Source organism: Carlito syrichta, unplaced genomic scaffold (assembly GCF_000164805.1).
Source record: "Carlito syrichta isolate Samal-C Ts95f unplaced genomic scaffold, Tarsius_syrichta-2.0.1 Scaffold309814, whole genome shotgun sequence".
In the NCBI taxonomy this organism is placed as follows: Eukaryota; Metazoa; Chordata; class Mammalia; order Primates; family Tarsiidae; genus Carlito; species Carlito syrichta.
The window spans coordinates 381,543-387,357 of NW_007253910.1; the positions used below are offsets into that span (position 1 = coordinate 381,543).

The 5,815-nt window shown below is 39.6% G+C and overlaps 1 pseudogene across 1 annotated transcript; it reads left to right on the top strand.

Annotated features, from left to right (window-relative positions):
* Positions 1-4,513: 4,513 nt before the first annotated feature.
* On the top strand, positions 4,514-4,989 carry LOC103270367 (annotated as a pseudogene). Its single transcript, XR_504959.2, has one exon. The product of XR_504959.2 is annotated as a 60S ribosomal protein L32 pseudogene (transcript).
* Positions 4,990-5,815: the final 826 nt, after the last annotated feature.

Here is a 5,815-nt window from a genome sequence, read left to right on the forward strand (position 1 = left end):
TCAGCAAACACTTTTAAGCATCTTCCAAGTGCACAGTCCTTGGCATGGTGGGGACGAGAATGAATAAGTCCTGATCTTACATTCAAGGAGCTCACAGCTTTGTAAATAAATGTGCATTATAGCAGGCTCTATTAAAAGGCTCAAAAGAAGCACGAACAGGATGCTATGACAATGCCTAACTATGAGACAGACAAAGAGGGAGAAAGATGCTTACAAAGTTTATGGAGAGAAGATAGAGTACAAAAAATGTTTCAGAAAGGTGATGATGTTAATCATGCTGTGAATTCTGAACAGTTTGGGAGAATATAAAAAGAAGAAAGGCATCGCACACTTAAGAAACAGCATGCACGTAAGTACAATGGCAGGACAGACCTGTCATGTTCTAGGAACTGGACATAGTTCAGTTACATAAAAGCATAAAGTGACTGACTTGAAGAGAGGTAAACAATGAAGGAGAACAAAATGAGGAAGCTTTGGTCAAAGGCATTTAGATGCCATAGCAAAGGATTTGGATCATGTCATTAGGTAAAGAAATGACACCTAATGATTTTAAACTCAGGAGCAAATGATTAAATTTGTATTTTTAGGGGAAAAAAGTCAGTCTTGGAGAATTGTGGGAAACAGACGGAGGAAAATGAATGCAGGCCATTTGACAAACAAGAAGGCTCTTAGAATGGTACAGGTGAGTCACAATGAAGGCTGGACCCAAGGCAGCGGTTATGGGGACATAAGAGAGTATCAATTAATAATATGAAGATGGATGACAAATGACAGCTAATTGGAAATGAGAAACAAGTCTGGACTGCTGACTCTAGAGTATGGAGCTGAGGGCCATCAAAGAGACTGAAAAAAAAGATTGTCAAATCTGTGCATTCAGTTAAACCAAGACATCATTCCAAAGGGGCCCAAGGAAGAGCCTGAATCCAGAACAAGAATACTGCACTGAAGCAGTAGGATTCAGAACGCAGCACAAGTCTGAGATCTCCCTAGAGCCACTAGAGTGTTGTCTCAGCCTCTTAAATCTAGTTACTAGGTAGAGACAGAGACATAATTAGATCCCAAAGTTCTTAAATGGACTTGGGATTTTGTGGTATAAAATAGTGGTAAAGGGCCAGGCATGGTGGCTCAGCCTGTAATCCCAGCACTTTGGGAGGTCAAGACGAGAGGATTCCCTCAGCACAGAGGTTCGAGACCAGCCTGGGCAAATTGGTGAGCCCTTGTCTCTACAATAAATCACAAAAACTAGCCAGACATGGGGGTGTGCATCTGTGCTTCCGGCTACTTGGAAGGCTGAGGTGGAAGGATTGCCTAAACCTAGCAGGTCGACGCTGTGGTGGCCGTGAGCGTGCCACTACTGATGCAGCCTGAGTGACAAGAGTAAGACTCCAACTCAAAAAAAAAAAAAAAAAATTAATGGTAAAGTAATGAAAGAATGGAGTGATAAAGGAAGATAATCTATAATGAAATGCTGGAGAACATGAATGTTTGAGTGACTTACGATTGATTTAAATCCTCTACGAAACAGACAGTGTGGGATTAGATATGTAAGAACTTTCTTGGCAGAAGTACCTTTGAAAGGTAAAGGGAGAAAGCTCTATTTTAAGAAAGTTTTGGCCAAGCTGATAAGGAATCCCTGGCACAAAGCACCCTGTTAGAAGAATGGGTCACGTTCAGCACAGGGTGGGGGACAGATTGAGCAGGTTGAGAGGGGATAGTGAGGGCAGGAGAGGTGTGCCCAGGGCAAGCAGCTGAGACAGTTGACCAACAACACATCTCACAGCAGGAAATATGAGCAGCGCACATGTGGCTGCCAAAATGACAGACCAGAGAATCAAACATTCTGAATGTAAGTACAAAAATCTTTTCCAAAAGTTCATCTTTAAAGTATACTTCACTATTGGTTTCATGAATAGTTTCTCTATAAAAGGATTTCTTAAGAACTGAACTCCATTAGCTGCAGGCATAGTTGGTTAGTGATAATAAAATTGAAAAATCAACTATCAAAAAAAGTTAGAAATGGAAGAGGAGAGCCCAGAGAAAGTGATACATTTGAAAGTTTGGGGAGAAAAAAAAATTAGGGAGGAAGATGTAGTAAACTAACACAGAATTCAAAATTTTGAATTGCCATAGGTAAGTGTTTTTACCCGTTAGTCACATAGTATGTCAGATGGTATCACTAATCTGTAATATGCATTTTTATTTTGGTGCCATCATCCATTTTCATTTTATTCTGTTGCCAGTCAAAAACTGACTCGTAAATTTTGTTATAGGTTACTCTAAATAGAAATAAAACAGGTTTTTCTTCTCTACACCAGATGCCAAAGTCACAAAGCACTGGTCTTACAAGGAATACATTGCGAAAAATGACTTTGGAAAGAGTGTTCTTATACCCCTCTCCTTTAAGTTCATATCAAATTATTGCCACATGTGTTGGTCATAAAAGTGTAGCCAATCAGATCTCCTTACAAGAGAAAAATGTGGCAATAAAGGCAGTAGACTGACAGAATTCGGCTACTGCAGCCTCAGAGCCATCACAGCATTGACACCAAAGTCACACTTTCTCCAGGGCTACGCCCAGCCAGGGACTGGGCATGGCAAGAGTACCAGAGCCAGACTATTGTCATCCAGTGCAGGACTCCTCTGAGTGTCCTTTACAACTTTGCTGTCTGGAAAAGATTTTCTCTGAACTATGCTGCAGCCTGAAGCTCTTCCACCCTTCTTTCCTTCTCACCTTTCATGAGGGTCCTATCTCCATCATGATATAAAGGGTCTTCCCATTTTTTCTTGCTACCTTCCTCTAACCTTCCTAGTTAGTTTTTTTTAAATCCAAAAATCTCTTTTGTATATCTAATCTCATTTTGGTGTCTGCTTCTCAAAAGACTTTAGTTAACATAGTACATTAAAAAATTGAGTCTGAAAAGTTTTTATAGTTAAGAATATCACTTTAATTTTCCTCAACTCAGTAACATGTAAATTTTCCTGACCATAGTAACCTTTTTTCACAGAACAATTGATATATCATACAACTAGTAGAACGTGTTAAGCTAATCATTCTGAATTACTTAACTCTCTCTTAGGCTCAATTTTCTGAACTGTAATCAAGATTTGTTTTCTAATCTGTGTCTTCTTTATCTTTTGATAGTGTTCCAATTATATTCTAGGCCTACAATCTACACCCTGCTGCTTGTTTCAATTAGTGATAATAGAATTATTATGTAGTTTCTAGATATTAGTAAAAACTCAAATTGAATTTTAGCTGATTCCTGTAATCTAAAATTAGTATGCCCTATTGCTATAAAATAGATACAAATTCTAAAGTTCAGTCTTTTAGTGGTTTTTTTTTTTCTTGGACACCATAAGTGTGCAACCTCTCAAAAAGTCTTAGAAATTTGTTTTGGCCAAATTGAACACATTGTGTTTCTATACTTAGATACTGTTCTCAAGCTATGAACTAGTTGCAAGTTTTCATTTTTTATACTGGATATATTGATCAGTCTTGGATCAGCCTGCTGAGTGGTTATAGCCAAATACTGAATCGCTAAAAACATATATATAAGTTATTCACTTATTCACTAGCAAGTCATTAGATGCATGAAATATATCATACACATCACCCAGTATTGTTTGGACAATATCTGTTAGTCCTATCTATTTCACAACAACAGAAATATATCCATCTTACAGCAACAAAAATAGAAGATATTTGCTATGTGGATATATCATGCAGGTTCCTCAAGACTGAAGGATTCATTCCTCCATCATTCAGAGTACAGTTAGCAAACAGCTCCTTGATGTCAGACTTATTTTAAATTGTCTTGGGTAAAGAGTCACCCAATGACTAACTGACATAAGAGCATAAAGTCTTGGCTCCCTCACCCCAACTTTTGATACTCACAAGTGCTACTCCAGATGTAAAACTCCCTGTGAGGTTAACTTAGGCTTTCTCTGAAACTGCGTGCAGCTTCAGTTCAACTCTGTTGCCTTCACTCCCCTTTCCTTACCTCTGTTTTTTCCCCTTCCTGTCCCTCCACTTCCTTTTCCTTCCCTCTCTTCCTTTTTTCTCCCTTCCCTTCCATAAATGGTGATTCCAAGTGTACCCCTTGATAAAACTGCATGACAATTTTCATCTCAACCTTGTTCCAAGAGACTCTGCAGCCTTCACCCCATAACAGTTGTCACTGGATATAATCCAGCAAAACAGAAATGATGGTGGGATTTTGGAGCTGAATCATCTACCACCCTATTGACAGTGAAGATCCTATTAGTATAGTTGGTAGAGCTCGGATAGCCCTTGGCACGGGTAGCTAAGTTAGCAATATGATTATTAAAATTTTCATTAGAGATAAACTGGGATGGTGGACCAGTGGATATGACTGTGTGTTATTTCAAGTATTTGAAAAATATAAGGGAAATGATAACTACAAGGACTGTAAAATTGAATGTCTGTTGCAAACTCAGCTTTTGAAAAATATAATAAAGATTAAGACTGTAAGTGTGCACCGTCCCCTCTCTTCTTCGGCGCTGCCTACCGAGGTGGCAGCCATCTCCTACGCGGCATCATGGCTGCCCTCAGACCCCTGGTGAAACCCAAGATCATCAAAAAGAGGACCAAGAAGTTCATCCGGCACCAGTCAGACCGATATGTCAAGATTAAGCATAACTGGCGGAAGCCCAGTTATGATTCAAGGGCCAGATCTTGATGCCCAACATTGGTTCCGGGAGCAACAAGAAAACAAAGCACATGCTGCCCAGTGGCTTCCGGAAGTTCCTGGTCCACAATGTCAAGGAGCTGGAAGAGCTGCTGATGTGCAACAAATCTTACTGTGCTGAGATTGCTCACAATGTTTCCTCCAAGAACCGCAAAGCCATTGTAGAAAGAGCAGCCCAGCTGGCCATCAGAGTCACCAATCCTAATGCCAGGCTGCGCAGTGAAGAAAATGAATAGCCAGCTCGTGCACATTTTGTGTTTAAATAAAATCATAAAAACTGAAAAAAAAGGACTGTAAGTGTGAAAGCTTCATAACATGTAAAGCCTGATTTCTTCACAGCATATAGAGAAACACTCATTTCCTACAACTGTTGGTTAAAGAAACTGAAGATAAGCCCAAAAACTTAAACATAAAAAAATGGCAGATCTCCAAAAAAAGGCAAACCTGTGACTTAGTCAAGTCTGCTATGATGGGTAGGAAAGAAGGGAATTTGACTTATAGGATGGATATACCTGGGTTGCTGCACCTGAAAATCTGGAAAACCCAGGTTTCATCAAAAGACAACAAACATCCTTCTAACCCCCATAAAATCTTTCCTCAATCCCCTTCCCTGTAAGCCAACATAAACTGACTAGATAATCTTCTATGTGACGGTTAATGTTTAGTCAAATATTTAGGTACCAGGTGCCTAAATATTTGACTAAACATTATTTCTAAGTATGTCTGTGAGGGTGTCTACATATGAGATTAGTATTTGGATTAGTAGACTGGGTAATGGAGATGGCCCTTCCCAATGTGGGTAGACATCATCCAGTACATGGAGGATCTGAATAGAACAAACAGGTGAAGGAAAGGATAATTTTCTCTCTCTCACTCTCTCTCTCTCTCTCTCTCTCTCTCTCTCTCTCTCTCTCTCTTTCTCTGACTGACTGCTTAAACTGTGACATGGGGTTCTTCTGCCCCTAGGTTGAAACTTAAACCAACAGTATTCCTGGTTGTCAGGCCTTTGAGGATCTCCACCTTGCAAATGGCAAATCATGGGACTTCTCACCTGTCATAATCTCATGAGTCAATTCTTTGTAATAGATCTCTGTTGGTTCTTTTTC